The sequence below is a fragment of the Microcebus murinus genome, unplaced genomic scaffold (assembly GCF_040939455.1).
Source record: "Microcebus murinus isolate Inina unplaced genomic scaffold, M.murinus_Inina_mat1.0 scaf025_hap2_Mmur4.0, whole genome shotgun sequence".
NCBI classification, from domain to species: domain Eukaryota; kingdom Metazoa; phylum Chordata; class Mammalia; order Primates; family Cheirogaleidae; genus Microcebus; species Microcebus murinus.
This window is the reverse complement of record NW_027438971.1, coordinates 288881-305676: the sequence shown is the minus strand read 5'-3', so window position 1 is coordinate 305676 and position 16796 is coordinate 288881. Positions and strand designations below refer to the sequence as shown.

General features: G+C 62.2%; 2 pseudogenes; both read right to left on the bottom strand.

Annotated features, from left to right (window-relative positions):
- Window positions 1–10939: 10939 nt before the first annotated feature.
- Window positions 10940–11058, bottom strand: LOC142868031 (uncharacterized; annotated as a pseudogene).
- Window positions 11059–14912: 3854 nt separating this feature from the next.
- Window positions 14913–15031, bottom strand: LOC142868030 (uncharacterized; annotated as a pseudogene).
- Window positions 15032–16796: the final 1765 nt, after the last annotated feature.

Sequence of the window (16796 nt, the reverse complement as noted above, 5' to 3'; positions counted from 1 at the left end):
CTGTGGCCCAGTCCAAGGGGCCTAGGCCTGGCCGGGGCTGCATTGGACCCCACCCACCCTGGCGTGTGGACTCGCCAAAAATCGGCGATTAGATATTGGATTCCAGCTTCATTGAGGTCATTTCACTAATGAGTGCACCGGAAAGAGTTTCCTAATCCATCTGTGAGGGTGGCAACTGAAAGAGAATTTTTTTTTTTTTTTTTTGAGACAGAGTCTCGCTTTGTTGCCTAGGCTAGAGTGAGTGCCGTGGCGTTAGCCTAGCTCACAGCAACCTCAAACTCCTGGGCTCAAGCAATCCTTCTGCCTCAGCCTCCCAAGTAGCTGGGACTACAGGCATGCGCCACCATGCCTGGCTCATTTTCCTATATATATTAGTTGGCCAATTAATTTCTTTCTATTTACAGTAGAGACCGGGTCTGGCTCTTGCTCAGGCTGGTTTCGAACTCCTGACCTCGAGCAATCCGCCCGCCTCGGCCTCCCAGAGAGCTAGGATTACAGGCTTGAGCCACCGCGCCCGGCCTGAAAGAGAATTTGAAAGCTGACAGAATAGGCGAGGAAAGGCATAGGAGATTTCCACACCCAGTAAGGAAGCCTTTCCCGAAATGGAAGAAAGAAAGGAGCAAACAGAGACACACCGGTAGCCCGCCCGGATGAGAGTCTGCCTCTGAGAGAAAGTACCCTGACCAGGTTCACCCGTGGGTGGGTCGCGAGCTAGCGGCATTCAGAAGAGCGAGGCCCGCAGTCTGTGCAGAAGACACCTGCACTCGGGCGTGTGTGGCGGCACAATTCACAAGCAGCTCCAGATGTTAAACCAAGGAGAAGCCAGGGAGTTCCCAACGCCCCAGGTGTCCTCAGCCCACGACTGGCTGCTGTGGGAATGCGAAGCCCGGCTCCTTGTCTCAGAGCCGGACAACCAGGAGGTGTGATGTCCACCCCGCGGTTCCCAGGAGGATCAGGCTGAAGCTGCGACTTGGCCTGAAAGTGTCCCCTCGCATGGCCACCCCCTTCCCCTTCCTGCTCCTCTACTCCTGGTGCCCCTCCATCCAGGGGCCAGACCTTAAAGAGTCACCCGCAAGAGAATCCTGGTCCCAAAGGAGCCTTCTGGGGGACCCGTGCTGAGAGAGGTTGTGGGCATGGCCCGCTGGGGCTCTGCCCGACCCAGGGCTGAGAGATGCAACCTCCCAGCTCTGGGTCCCTGCAGGAAGTGTTGGCAAGCACAGGGCCAGTCCTCCAAAGGCCCAGGTGCAGGGAGCCCAGGCCAAGCAGCCCGTTGAAGAAGCCACATGCCGTGCCACCCCGGGAACACGACTGCAGGTCACGGCCTCCCCCCCCCTCCTCCTCCTCCTCCTCCTCCTGCTCCTCCTCCCCCCCCCCGGACATGGTGCAGGGATCAGAGACACCTCAGACTCTTGCTACCCAAAGTGCAAAGGGCATCAGTTGCTCCTCCAAACCCCCCGCCCAGCAGACCGCGTTGTCCAGCCAGCCCCCGGGCCTCCCTGTGGTGCCCAGCACAAAAGTGCAGACACCCACCGGACCCTCAATCTCAGTTTTCGGATGTTTTTGCCACTCTAAGGACCCGCAGGCCAGCTGGGCCTTCTGGCAGGACAGAGAGCCCCGGAATCCGACGTGGAGAGCTGGGTGTACGTCCCCATGAGGAGGCGGTCCCCACCTCCGCGGCTCTCCCCTTGCGGGGAGTGGCAGCCGCGGGGCCTCAGAGAAGACACCAGGCTGGGCCCCCGCGGCACAGAGGGAGCACGTCCCCCGCAGGCCGCTTAGCGAGGGCGGCAGGCGGACGGTTGGGTTGCGAGACACCCTGCGGCCGCCCTGCTACCGGGTTCCTGGGAGGGCGTCCTGGAACCAGCGTCCACACCAAGCCCTTGGAAGGCCCAGGCGACGGAGGAGCCCCGTCAGCGAGGGGCCGAGGACGGTGACAGGTGACAGGTGACAGGCCGGGCGGGAAGGAGTCAGTCAGGCAGGGGCCGAGGAGGAGACGGGCTGGGTAAGGGTTAGGGTTAGAGTCAGGGCACAAGTCACAATCGCAAAGACCTGGAAGCGACCCGAGTGCCCATCCACCCACGAGTGCGTAAATAAAATGTGGCGCGTGGACACCACGGAGTGCCGTTCGGCTGTGAGGAACAGCGGTGAGAGGGCACCTCTCGTGGTTCTCCTGGCCAGAGCTGGAACCCGTTCCAGTAAGCCAAGTATCCCAAGAATGGACACACGAGCACCACGTGCTCGCGCTCACCGGCAAATTGGTACGAACCGATGGACACCTAAGTGGACCCAGAGGACTCACCTTCATCGGGTGGGTGTCGGGCGGGCGTGGGGAGGGGATGGGCATACACATCCATTAGGAATGGGGTGGGTGCGCACCCACTGGGGGATGGGCGCACTTGAAGCTCTGACCCGAGGGGGGAGGCGGGGAGGGGGCGATGTACCCGACCTGAACATTGGTGCCCCCACAATACGCTGGAACAACATGAGAGGTAAATGAATAAGAACACAGGGGGGAGGGGGGCACGGGCAACACATGTCACCTTAATACTTGGACTCCCATCATCTGCTTGAAGAGAGAGAGAAAAGAAAATGCACTAATAGACATAAGAGACACTTTTTAAAAATAATGAATCCGAAGAGAAAAGTAAAAGGAGGCCTGTGGAGCAGGTCTGGGTGTGACTCCGGATCCCCCAACATCAGGTGCCACCACCAAAGATTCCTACGTGGAGCCCATAGAACCCCAAAAGCAACGGGACGAGTTCTGGTCACATACTCCCTCAAAATGACATCCTGGCCTTCTTCTGCAACTCCCTCCCCTCTCAGCCTCTCAAGGTTTCCTCCAGCGTGTCGGTTCCCACAGAGCAGACTTTTGGTCTGAGACCTGACAGTCCAGATGCCACGCATGCTGCCGCGTGGCGGCGGTGTCGCGGCTCGGGACAAGAGGAGGCCCCACGGTGCGGGCTGGGGCGCCAGGCACCGCGGCGGGCGCTGAGGGTGGGGGTGACCCCCAGCCCGGGCCTCCGCGGCGCTCCCAGAAAGGGGACAGAACAAGAGGCCAAAAAAAAAAGAAGAAGCCTACGGCACCCGGTATTCCCAGGCCCGACCCTGCTTAGCTTCCGAGATCAGACGAGATGGGGCGCGTTCGGGGTGGTGTGGCCGTAGACGGCGGAGGGCGCCCCTGCCCCGCTCAAGAAGCCGAGCCTCTCTGCGCTTCCCCGCCGCCGCCTCCTCCCGCCCCAGGCTCCGCGGGGGCCGGGCCTGTTGAGTTTGCCGCCCGGTCCGGCGGGCTCCGAGGGACGGGGGGTGATGGGCGGGGCGGGGCGGGGCGGGCAGGGAGGGGCGGGCCGTGGTGGGGGGCTGTCTCTCTACACACACAGACACACAGACACACAGACAACACACACGCACCCACACACACACACTCGCACTCACACTCACTCACTCACTCACACTCACACAAGATGCGCCTCCACGGCTGGACTCGCCAAGGTGGAGACCTTCCAGCCCCCCTCCTCTCCTCGCCTGGCCTCCTTCACCTCCCCGCCCCCCACCCCCAGCGCGTCGCCGCTGCCGCCGCCGCCGCCGCCGCCGCCGCCGCCAATGACTGCGCACGCGCGGGGCGCTCGCCCTTTGACCCCAGCCAGGGGCCGCCCTCCCCCACAACCCCTTTCAGCTGTGCCCCCCGCCCTGTGGGTGGGCGGCCGCCTCTTCCCCCGGGTCAGGGCTGGGGCACAGCGCATGGGGGAGGGGAGCCAGTGTATGGGGCGTCTCTCTCTCGGGATGTGGCCCATGGGTGGGGTGGGGTGGCTTGGTCTGTGGGGCGCTGAAGAAATCAGTCCCCTCCATCTCCTCCCTCTGGAAAACGCCCAAGCCCTTGGGGAACTGCCCGCACCGCTACCGTGGGGGCCGGGACCCTCCTCTGTGTCCTCCTGTGGCCCAGTCCAAGGGGCCTAGGCCTGGCCGGGGCTGCATTGGACCCCACCCACCCTGGCGTGTGGACTCGCCAAAAATCGGCGATTAGATATTGGATTCCAGCTTCATTGAGGTCATTTCACTAATGAGTGCACCGGAAAGAGTTTCCTAATCCATCTGTGAGGGTGGCAACTGAAAGAGAATTTTTTTTTTTTTTTTTTGAGACAGAGTCTCGCTTTGTTGCCTAGGCTAGAGTGAGTGCCGTGGCGTTAGCCTAGCTCACAGCAACCTCAAACTCCTGGGCTCAAGCAATCCTTCTGCCTCAGCCTCCCAAGTAGCTGGGACTACAGGCATGCGCCACCATGCCTGGCTCATTTTCCTATATATATTAGTTGGCCAATTAATTTCTTTCTATTTACAGTAGAGACCGGGTCTGGCTCTTGCTCAGGCTGGTTTCGAACTCCTGACCTCGAGCAATCCGCCCGCCTCGGCCTCCCAGAGAGCTAGGATTACAGGCTTGAGCCACCGCGCCCGGCCTGAAAGAGAATTTGAAAGCTGACAGAATAGGCGAGGAAAGGCATAGGAGATTTCCACACCCAGTAAGGAAGCCTTTCCCGAAATGGAAGAAAGAAAGGAGCAAACAGAGACACACCGGTAGCCCGCCCGGATGAGAGTCTGCCTCTGAGAGAAAGTACCCTGACCAGGTTCACCCGTGGGTGGGTCGCGAGCTAGCGGCATTCAGAAGAGCGAGGCCCGCAGTCTGTGCAGAAGACACCTGCACTCGGGCGTGTGTGGCGGCACAATTCACAAGCAGCTCCAGATGTTAAACCAAGGAGAAGCCAGGGAGTTCCCAACGCCCCAGGTGTCCTCAGCCCACGACTGGCTGCTGTGGGAATGCGAAGCCCGGCTCCTTGTCTCAGAGCCGGACAACCAGGAGGTGTGATGTCCACCCCGCGGTTCCCAGGAGGATCAGGCTGAAGCTGCGACTTGGCCTGAAAGTGTCCCCTCGCATGGCCACCCCCTTCCCCTTCCTGCTCCTCTACTCCTGGTGCCCCTCCATCCAGGGGCCAGACCTTAAAGAGTCACCCGCAAGAGAATCCTGGTCCCAAAGGAGCCTTCTGGGGGACCCGTGCTGAGAGAGGTTGTGGGCATGGCCCGCTGGGGCTCTGCCCGACCCAGGGCTGAGAGATGCAACCTCCCAGCTCTGGGTCCCTGCAGGAAGTGTTGGCAAGCACAGGGCCAGTCCTCCAAAGGCCCAGGTGCAGGGAGCCCAGGCCAAGCAGCCCGTTGAAGAAGCCACATGCCGTGCCACCCCGGGAACACGACTGCAGGTCACGGCCTCCCCCCCCCTCCTCCTCCTCCTCCTCCTCCTGCTCCTCCTCCCCCCCCCCCGGACATGGTGCAGGGATCAGAGACACCTCAGACACTTGCTACCCAAAGTGCAAAGGGCATCAGTTGCTCCTCCAAACCCCCCGCCCAGCAGACCGCGTTGTCCAGCCAGCCCCCGGGCCTCCCTGGGGTGCCCAGCACAAAAGTGCAGACACCCACCGGACCCTCAATCTCAGTTTTCGGATGTTTTTGCCACTCTAAGGACCCGCAGGCCAGCTGGGCCTTCTGGCAGGACAGAGAGCCCCGGAATCCGACGTGGAGAGCTGGGTGTACGTCCCCATGAGGAGGCGGTCCCCACCTCCGCGGCTCTCCCCTTGTGGGGAGTGGCAGCCGCGGGGCCTCAGAGAAGACACCAGGCTGGGCCCCCGCGGCACAGAGGGAGCACGTCCCCCGCAGGCCGCTTAGCGAGGGCGGCAGGCGGACGGTTGGGTTGCGAGACACCCTGCGGCCGCCCTGCTACCGGGTTCCTGGGAGGGCGTCCTGGAACCAGCGTCCACACCAAGCCCTTGGAAGGCCCAGGCGACGGAGGAGCCCCGTCAGCGAGGGGCCGAGGACGGTGACAGGTGACAGGTGACAGGCCGGGCGGGAAGGAGTCAGTCAGGCAGGGGCCGAGGAGGAGACGGGCTGGGTAAGGGTTAGGGTTAGAGTCAGGGCACAAGTCACAATCGCAAAGACCTGGAAGCGACCCGAGTGCCCATCCACCCACGAGTGCGTAAATAAAATGTGGCGCGTGGACACCACGGAGTGCCGTTCGGCTGTGAGGAACAGCGGTGAGAGGGCACCTCTCGTGGTTCTCCTGGCCAGAGCTGGAACCCGTTCCAGTAAGCCAAGTATCCCAAGAATGGACACACGAGCACCACGTGCTCGCGCTCACCGGCAAATTGGTACGAACCGATGGACACCTAAGTGGACCCAGAGGACTCACCTTCATCGGGTGGGTGTCGGGCGGGCGTGGGGAGGGGATGGGCATACACATCCATTAGGAATGGGGTGGGTGCGCACCCACTGGGGGATGGGCGCACTTGAAGCTCTGACCCGAGGGGGGAGGCGGGGAGGGGGCGATGTACCCGACCTGAACATTGGTGCCCCCACAATACGCTGGAACAACATGAGAGGTAAATGAATAAGAACACAGGGGGGAGGGGGGCACGGGCAACACATGTCACCTTAATACTTGGACTCCCATCATCTGCTTGAAGAGAGAGAGAAAAGAAAATGCACTAATAGAGATAAGAGACACTTTTTAAAAATAATGAATCCGAAGAGAAAAGTAAAAGGAGGCCTGTGGAGCAGGTCTGGGTGTGACTCCGGATCCCCCAACATCAGGTGCCACCACCAAAGATTCCTACGTGTAGCCCATAGAACCCCAAAAGCAACGGGACGAGTTCTGGTCACATACTCCCTCAAAATGACATCCTGGCCTTCTTCTGCAACTCCCTCCCCTCTCAGCCTCTCAAGGTTTCCTCCAGCGTGTTGGTTCCCACAGAGCAGACTTTTGGTCTGAGACCTGACAGTCCAGATGCCACGCATGCTGCCGCGTGGCGGCGGTGTCGCGGCTCAGGACAAGAGGAGGCCCCACGGTGCGGGCTGGGGCGCCAGGCACCGCGGCGGGCGCTGAGGGTGGGGGTCACCCCCAGCCTGGGCCTCCGCGGCGCTCCCAGAAAGGGGACAGAACAAGAGGCCAAAAAAAAAAGAAGAAGCCTACGGCACCCGGTATTTCCAGGCCCGACCCTGCTTAGCTTCCGAGATCAGACGAGATGGGGCGCGTTCGGGGTGGTGTGGCCGTAGACGGCGGAGGGCGCCCCTGCCCCGCTAAAGAAGCCGAGCCTCTCTGCGCTTCCCCGCCGCCGCCTCCTCCCGCCCCAGGCTCCGCGGGGGCCGGGCCTGTTGAGTTTGCCACCCGGTCCGGCGGGCTCCGAGGGACGGGGGGTGATGGGCGGGGCGGGGCGGGCAGGGAGGGGCGGGCCGTGGTGGGGGGCTGTCTCTCTACACACACAGACACACAGACACACAGACAACACACACACACCCACACACACACACTCGCACTCACACTCACTCACTCACTCACACTCACACAAGATGCGCCTCCACGGCTGGACTCGCCAAGGTGGAGACCTTCCAGCCCCCCTCCTCTCCTCGCCTGGCCTCCTTCACCTCCCCGCCCCCCACCCCCAGCGCGTCGCCGCTGCCGCCGCCGCCGCCGCCGCCGCCAATGACTGCGCAGCCGCCAATGACTGCGCACGCGCGGGGCGCTCGCCCTTTGACCCCAGCCAGGGGCCGCCCTCCCCCACAACCCCTTTCAGCTGTGCCCCCCGCCCTGTGGGTGGGCGGCCGCCTCTTCCCCCGGGTCAGGGCTGGGGCACAGCGCATGGGGGAGGGGAGCCAGTGTATGGGGCGTCTCTCTCTCGGGATGTGGCCCATGGGTGGGGTGGGGTGGCTTGGTCTGTGGGGCGATGAAGAAATCAGTCCCCTCCATCTCCTCCCTCTGGAAAACGCCCAAGCCCTTGGGGAACTGCCCGCACCGCTACCGTGGGGGCCGGGACCCTCCTCTGTGTCCTCCTGTGGCCCAGTCCAAGGGGCCTAGGCCTGGCCGGGGCTGCATTGGACCCCACCCACCCTGGCGTGTGGACTCGCCAAAAATCGGCGATTAGATATTGGATTCCAGCTTCATTGAGGTCATTTCACTAATGAGTGCACCGGAAAGAGTTTCCTAATCCATCTGTGAGGGTGGCAACTGAAAGAGAATTTTTTTTTTTTTTTTTGAGACAGAGTCTCGCTTTGTTGCCTAGGCTAGAGTGAGTGCCGTGGCGTTAGCCTAGCTCACAGCAACCTCAAACTCCTGGGCTCAAGCAATCCTTCTGCCTCAGCCTCCCAAGTAGCTGGGACTACAGGCATGCGCCACCATGCCTGGCTCATTTTCCTATATATATTAGTTGGCCAATTAATTTCTTTCTATTTACAGTAGAGACCGGGTCTGGCTCTTGCTCAGGCTGGTTTCGAACTCCTGACCTCGAGCAATCCGCCCGCCTCGGCCTCCCAGAGAGCTAGGATTACAGGCTTGAGCCACCGCGCCCGGCCTGAAAGAGAATTTGAAAGCTGACAGAATAGGCGAGGAAAGGCATAGGAGATTTCCACACCCAGTAAGGAAGCCTTTCCCGAAATGGAAGAAAGAAAGGAGCAAACAGAGACACACCGGTAGCCCGCCCGGATGAGAGTCTGCCTCTGAGAGAAAGTACCCTGACCAGGTTCACCCGTGGGTGGGTCGCGAGCTAGCGGCATTCAGAAGAGCGAGGCCCGCAGTCTGTGCAGAAGACACCTGCACTCGGGCGTGTGTGGCGGCACAATTCACAAGCAGCTCCAGATGTTAAACCAAGGAGAAGCCAGGGAGTTCCCAACGCCCCAGGTGTCCTCAGCCCACGACTGGCTGCTGTGGGAATGCGAAGCCCGGCTCCTTGTCTCAGAGCCGGACAACCAGGAGGTGTGATGTCCACCCCGCGGTTCCCAGGAGGATCAGGCTGAAGCTGCGACTTGGCCTGAAAGTGTCCCCTCGCATGGCCACCCCCTTCCCCTTCCTGCTCCTCTACTCCTGGTGCCCCTCCATCCAGGGGCCAGACCTTAAAGAGTCACCCGCAAGAGAATCCTGGTCCCAAAGGAGCCTTCTGGGGGACCCGTGCTGAGAGAGGTTGTGGGCATGGCCCGCTGGGGCTCTGCCCGACCCAGGGCTGAGAGATGCAACCTCCCAGCTCTGGGTCCCTGCAGGAAGTGTTGGCAAGCACAGGGCCAGTCCTCCAAAGGCCCAGGTGCAGGGAGCCCAGGCCAAGCAGCCCGTTGAAGAAGCCACATGCCGTGCCACCCCGGGAACACGACTGCAGGTCACGGCCTCCCCCCTCCTCCTCCTCCTCCTCCTCCTCCTGCTCCTCCTCCCCCCCCCCCCGGACATGGTGCAGGGATCAGAGACACCTCAGACACTTGCTACCCAAAGTGCAAAGGGCATCAGTTGCTCCTCCAAACCCCCCGCCCAGCAGACCGCGTTGTCCAGCCAGCCCCCGGGCCTCCCTGGGGTGCCCAGCACAAAAGTGCTGACACCCACCGGACCCTCAATCTCAGTTTTCGGATGTTTTTGCCACTCTAAGGACCCGCAGGCCAGCTGGGCCTTCTGGCAGGACAGAGAGCCCCGGAATCCGACGTGGAGAGCTGGGTGTACGTCCCCATGAGGAGGCGGTCCCCACCTCCGCGGCTCTCCCCTTGTGGGGAGTGGCAGCCGCGGGGCCTCAGAGAAGACACCAGGCTGGGCCCCCGCGGCACAGAGGGAGCACGTCCCCCGCAGGCCGCTTAGCGAGGGCGGCAGGCGGACGGTTGGGTTGCGAGACACCCTGCGGCCGCCCTGCTACCGGGTTCCTGGGAGGGCGTCCTGGAACCAGCGTCCACACCAAGCCCTTGGAAGGCCCAGGCGACGGAGGAGCCCCGTCAGCGAGGGGCCGAGGACGGTGACAGGTGACAGGTGACAGGCCGGGCAGGAAGGAGTCAGTCAGGCAGGGGCCGAGGAGGAGACGGGCTGGGTAAGGGTTAGGGTTAGAGTCAGGGCACAAGTCACAATCGCAAAGACCTGGAAGCGACCCGAGTGCCCATCCACCCACGAGTGCGTAAATAAAATGTGGCGCGTGGACACCACGGAGTGCCGTTCGGCTGTGAGGAACAGCGGTGAGAGGGCACCTCTCGTGGTTCTCCTGGCCAGAGCTGGAACCCGTTCCAGTAAGCCAAGTATCCCAAGAATGGACACACGAGCACCACGTGCTCGCGCTCACCGGCAAATTGGTACGAACCGATGGACACCTAAGTGGACCCAGAGGACTCACCTTCATCGGGTGGGTGTCGGGCGGGCGTGGGGAGGGGATGGGCATACACATCCATTAGGAATGGGGTGGGTGCGCACCCACTGGGGGATGGGCGCACTTGAAGCTCTGACCCGAGGGGGGAGGCGGGGAGGGGGCGATGTACCCGACCTGAACATTGGTGCCCCCACAATACGCTGGAACAACATGAGAGGTAAATGAATAAGAACACAGGGGGGAGGGGGGCACGGGCAACACATGTCACCTTAATACTTGGACTCCCATCATCTGCTTGAAGAGAGAGAGAAAAGAAAATGCACTAATAGAGATAAGAGACACTATTTAAAAATAATGAATCCGAAGAGAAAAGTAAAAGGAGGCCTGTGGAGCAGGTCTGGGTGTGACTCCGGATCCCCCAACATCAGGTGCCACCACCAAAGATCCCTACGTGTAGCCCATAGAACCCCAAAAGCAACGGGACGAGTTCTGGTCACATACTCCCTCAAAATGACATCCTGGCCTTCTTCTGGAACTCCCTCCCCTCTCAGACTCTCAAGGTTTCCTCCGGCGTGTCCGTTCCCACAGAGCAGACCTTTGGTCTGAGACCTGACAGTCCAGAAGCCACGCATGCTGCCGCGTGGCGGCGGTGTCACGGCTCGGGACAAGAGGAGGCCCCACGGTGCGGGCTGGGGCGCCAGGCACCGCGGCGGGCGCTGAGGGTGGGGGTCACCCCCACCCCGGGCCGCCCCCGCGCTCCCAGAAACGCGACAGAACCAGAGGCAAAAAAAAAAAAAAAAAAAAGAAGAAGCCTACGGCACCCGGTATTCCCGGGCGGTCTCCCATCCAAGTTCTAACCAGGCCCGACCCTGCTTAGCTTCCGAGACCAGACGGGATCGGGCGCGTTCGGGGTGGTGTGGCCGTGGACGGTGGAGGGCGCCCCTGCCCCGCTCAAGAAGCCGAGCCTCTCTGCGCTTCCCCGCCGCCTCCTCCCGCCCCAGGCCCCGCGCCGGGCCGGGCCTGTTGAGTTCGCCGGCCGGGTCCGGTGGGCTCCGAGGGACGGGGGTGACAGGCGGGGCGGGCAGGGAGCGGCGGGCCGAGGTTGGGGGCTGTCTCTCTATACACACACACTCACACTCACTCACTCACTCACACTCGCACAAGATGCGCCTCCACGGCTGGACCCACCAAGGGGAGACCTTCCAGCCCCCCTCCTCTCCTCGCCTGGCCTCCTTCACCTTTCCGCCCCCCACCCCCAGCACGCCGCGGCCGCTGACTGCGCACGGGGCGGGCGGGGCGCTCGCCCTTTGACCCCAGCCAGGGGCCGCCCTCCCCCACAACCCCTTTCAGCTGCGCAGCCCACCCTGTGGCCCTGCGGCCGCCTATTCCCCAGGGCCAGGGCTGGGGCACAGCGCACGGGGGAGGGGAGCCAGTGTATGGGGCGTCTCTCTCTCTCTCTCTCTCTCTCTCTCTCTCTCTTTCTCGGGATGTGTCCCATGGGTGGGGTGGGGTGGCGTGGTTTGTGGGGCGCTGAAGAAATCAGTCCCCTCCATCTCCTCCCTCTGGAAAACACCCAAGCCCTTGGAGAACTGCCCGCACCGCTACCGTGGGGGCCGGGACCCTCCTCTGTGTCCTCCTGTGGCCCAGTCCAAGGGGCCTGGGCCTGGCCGGGGCTGCATTGGACCCCAACCACCCTGGCGTGTGGACTCGCTAAAAATCGGCGATTAGATATTGGATTCCAGCGTCATTGAGGTCATTTCACTAATGAGTGCACCGCAAAGAGTTTCCTAATCCATCTGTGAGGGTGGCAACCGAAAGAGAATTTGAAAGCTGACAGAATAGGCGAGGAAAGGCATAGGAGATTTCCACACCCAGTAAGGAAGCCTTTCCCGAAGTGGAAGAAAGAAACGAGCAAACAGAGACACCGGTAGCCCGCCCGGATGAGAGTCTGCCCCTGAGAGAAAGTACCCTGACCAGGTTCACCCGCGGGTGGGTGGGTGGCGAGCTAGCGGCATTCAGAAGAGTGAGGCCCGCAGTCTGTGCAGAAGACACCTGCACTCGGGTGTGTGTGGCGGCACAATTCACAAGCAGCTCCAGATGTTAATCCAAGGAGAAGCCAGGGAGTTCCCAACGCCCCAGGTGTCCTCAGCCCACGACTGGCTGCTGTGGGAATGCGAAGCCCGGCTCCTTGTCTCAGAGCGGGGCAACCAGGAGGTGTGATGTCCACCCAGGGGTTCCCAGGAGGATCAGGCTGAAGCTGGGACTTGGCCTGAAAGTGTCCCCTCGCATGGCCACCCCCTTCCCCTTCCTGCTCCTCTACTCCTGGTGCCCCTCCATCCAGGGGCCAGACCTTAAAGAGTCACCCGCAAGAGAATCCTGGTCCCAAAGGAGCCTTCTGGGGGACCCGTGCTGAGAGAGGTTGTGGGCATGGCCCGCTGGGGCTCTGCCCGACCCAGGGCTGAGAGATGCAACCTCCCAGCTCTGGGTCCCTGCAGGAAGTGTTGGCAAGCACAGGGCCAGTCCTCCAAAGGCCCAGGTGCAGGGAGCCCAGGCCAAGCAGCCTGTGGAAGAAGCCACATGCTGTGCCACCCCGGGGAACACGACTGCAGGCCACGGCCCTTCCCACCTCCTCCTCCTCCTCCTCCTCCTCCTCCTCCTCCTCCCACCCCGCCCCCGCCCCCGCCCCCACATGGCACAGGGCCCAGAGACACCTCAGACACTTGCTACCCAAAGTGCAAAGGGCATCAGTTGCTCCTCCAAAGCCCCCGCCCAGCAGACCGCGTTGTCCAGCCAGCCCCCGGGCCTCCCTGGGGTGCCCAGCACAAAAGTGCAGACACCCACCGGACCCTCAATCTCAGTTTTCGGATGTTTTTGCCACTCTAAGGACCCGCAGGCCAGCTGGGCCTTCTGGCAGGACAGAGAGCCCCGGAATCCGACGTGGAGAGCTGAGTGTACGTCCCCATGAGGAGGCGGTCCCCACCTCCGCGGCTATCCCCTTGCGGGGAGCGGCAGCCGCGGGGCCTCAGAGAAGACACCAGGCTGGGCCCCCACGGCACAGCGGGAGCACGTCCCCCGCAGGCCACTTAGCGACGGCGGCCAGCCGGCGGACGGTTGGGTTGCGCGAGACGCTGCGGCCGCCCTGCTACCGGGTTCCTGGGAGGGCGTCCTGGAACCAGCGTCCACACCAAGCCCTTGGAAGGCCCAGGCGACAGAGGAGCCCCGTCAGGCAGGGGCCGAGGACGGTGACGGCCCGGGCGGGGAGGAGCGTGTCAGGCAGGGGCAGAGGACGGTGACAGGTGACAGGCCGGGCGGGAAGGAGTCAGTCAGGCAGGGGCCGTGGAGGAGACGGGCTGGGTAAGGGTTAGGGTTAGAGTCAGGGCACAAGTCACAATCGCAAAGACCTGGAAGCCACCCGAGTGCCCATCGACCCACGAGTGGGTAAATAAAATGTGGCGCGTGGACACCACGGAGTGCTATTCGGCTATGAGGAGCAGCGGTGAGAGGGCACCTCTCCTGGTTCTCCTGGCCAGAGCTGGAACCCGTTCCAGTAAGCCAAGTATCCCAAGAATGGACACACGAGCACCACGTGCTCGCGCTCACCAGCAAATGGGTACGAACCGATGGACACCTAAGTGGACACAGAGGAATCACCTTCTTCGGGTGGGTGTCGGGCGGGTGGGGGGAGGGGATGGGCATACACATCCATTAGGAATGGGGTGGGTGCGCACCGACTGGGGGATGGGCGCACTTGAAGCTCTGACCCGAGGGGGGAGGCTGGGAGAGGGCAACGCACCGCACCCGACCTTAACATTGGTGCCCCCACAATATGCTGGAACAACATGAGAGGTAAATGAATAAGAACACGGGGCGGAGGGGGGCACGGGCAACACATGTCACCTTAATACTTGGACTCCCATCATCTGCTTGAAAAGAGAGAGAAAAGAAAATGCAATAATAGAGATAAGAGACACTTTTTAAAAATAATGAATCCGGCCGGGCGCTGTGGCTCACGCCTGTAATCCTAGCTCTTGGGAGGCCGAGGCGGGCGGATTGCTCAAGGTCAGGAGTTCAAAACCAGCCTGAGCAAGAGCGAGACCCCGTCTCTACTATAAATAGAAAGAAATTAATTGGCCAACTGATATATATATAAAAAATTAGCGGGGCATGGTGGCGCATGCCTGCAGTCCCAGCTACCCGGGAGGCTGAGGCAGAAGGATCACTCGAGCCCAGGAGTTTGAAGTTGCTGTGAGCTAGGCTGACGCCACGGCACTCACTCTAGCCTGGGCAACAAACCCAGACTCTGTCTCAAAAAAAAAAAAAAAAAAATGAATCCGAAGAGAAAAGTAAAAGGAGGCCTGTGGAGCAGGTCTGGGTGTGACTCCGGATCCCCCAACATCAGGTGCCACCACCAAAGATCCCTACGTGTAGCCCATAGAACCCCAAAAGCAACGGGACGAGTTCTGGTCACATACTCCCTCAAAATGACATCCTGGCCTTCTTCTGGAACTCCCTCCCCTCTCAGACTCTCAAGGTTTCCTCCGGCGTGTCCGTTCCCACAGAGCAGACCTTTGGTCTGAGACCTGACAGTCCAGAAGCCACGCATGCTGCCGCGTGGCGGCGGTGTCACGGCTCGGGACAAGAGGAGGCCCCACGGTGCGGGCTGGGGCGCCAGGCACCGCGGCGGGCGCTGAGGGTGGGGGTCACCCCCACCCCGGGCCGCCCCCGCGCTCCCAGAAACGCGACAGAACCAGAGGCAAAAAAAAAAAAAAAAAAAAAAGAAGAAGCCTACGGCACCCGGTATTCCCGGGCGGTCTCCCATCCAAGTTCTAACCAGGCCCGACCCTGCTTAGCTTCCGAGACCAGACGGGATCGGGCGCGTTCGGGGTGGTGTGGCCGTGGACGGTGGAGGGCGCCCCTGCCCCGCTCAAGAAGCCGAGCCTCTCTGCGCTTCCCCGCCGCCTCCTCCCGCCCCAGGCCCCGCGCCGGGCCGGGCCTGTTGAGTTCGCCGGCCGGGTCCGGCGGGCTCCGAGGGACGGGGGTGACAGGCGGGGCGGGCAGGGAGCGGCGGGCCGAGGTTGGGGGCTGTCTCTCTATACACACACACTCACACTCACTCACTCACTCACACTCACACAAGATGCGCCTCCACGGCTGGACCCACCAAGGTGGAGACCTTCCAGCCCCCCTCCTCTCCTCGCCTGGCCTCCTTCACCTCCCCGCCCCCACCCCCAGCGCGCCGCGGCCGCTGACTGCGCACGGGGTGGGCGGGGCGCTCGCCCTTTGACCCCAGCCAGGGGCCGCCCTCCCCCACAACCCCTTTCAGCTGCTCCGCCCACCCTGTGGCCCTGCGGCCGCCTATTCCCCCGGGCCAGGGCTGGGGCACAGCGCACGGGGGAGGGGAGCCAGTGTATGGGGCGTCTCTCTCTCTCTCTCTCTCTCTCTCTCTCTCTCTCTCTCTCTCTCTCTCCCCCCCCCCGGATGTGTCCCATGGGTGGGGTGGGGTGGCGTGGTTTGTGGGGCGCTGAAGAAATCAGTCCCCTCCATCTCCTCCCTCTGGAAAACACCCAAGCCCTTGGAGAACTGCCCGCACCGCTACCGTGGGGGCCGGGACCCTCCTCTGTGTCCTCCTGTGGCCCAGTCCAAGGGGCCTGGGCCTGGCCGGGGCTGCATTGGACCCCAACCACCCTGGCGTGTGGACTCGCTAAAAATCGGCGATTAGATATTGGATTCCAGCGTCATTGAGGTCATTTCACTAATGAGTGCACCGCAAAGAGTTTCCTAATCCATCTGTGAGGGTGGCAACCGAAAGAGAATTTGAAAGCTGACAGAATAGGCGAGGAAAGGCATAGGAGATTTCCACACCCAGTAAGGAAGCCTTTCCCGAAGTGGAAGAAAGAAACGAGCAAACAGAGACACCGGTAGCCCGCCCGGATGAGAGTCTGCCCCTGAGAGAAAGTACCCTGACCAGGTTCACCCGCGGGTGGGTGGGTGGCGAGCTAGCGGCATTCAGAAGAGCGAGGCCCGCAGTCTGTGCAGAAGACACCTGCACTCGGGTGTGTGTGGCGGCACAATTCACAAGCAGCTCCAGATGTTAATCCAAGGAGAAGCCAGGGAGTTCCCAACGCCCCAGGTGTCCTCAGCCCACGACTGGCTGCTGTGGGAATGCGAAGCCCGGCTCCTTGTCTCAGAGCGGGGCAACCAGGAGGTGTGATGTCCACCCAGGGGTTCCCAGGAGGATCAGGCTGAAGCTGGGACTTGGCCTGAAAGTGTCCCCTCGCATGGCCACCCCCTTCCCCTTCCTGCTCCTCTACTCCTGGTGCCCCTCCATCCAGGGGCCAGACCTTAAAGAGTCACCCGCAAGAGAATCCTGGTCCCAAAGGAGCCTTCTGGGGGACCCGTGCTGAGAGAGGTTGTGGGCATGGCCCGCTGGGGCTCTGCCCGACCCAGGGCTGAGAGATGCAACCTCCCAGCTCTGGGTCCCTGCAGGAAGTGTTGGCAAGCACAGGGCCAGTCCTCCAAAGGCCCAGGTGCAGGGAGCCCAGGCCAAGCAGCCTGTGGAAGAAGCCACATGCTGTGCCACCCCGGGGAACACGACTGCAGGCCACGGCCCTTCCCACCTCCTCCTCCTCCTCCTCCTCCTCCTCCTCCTCCTCCCACCCCGCCCCC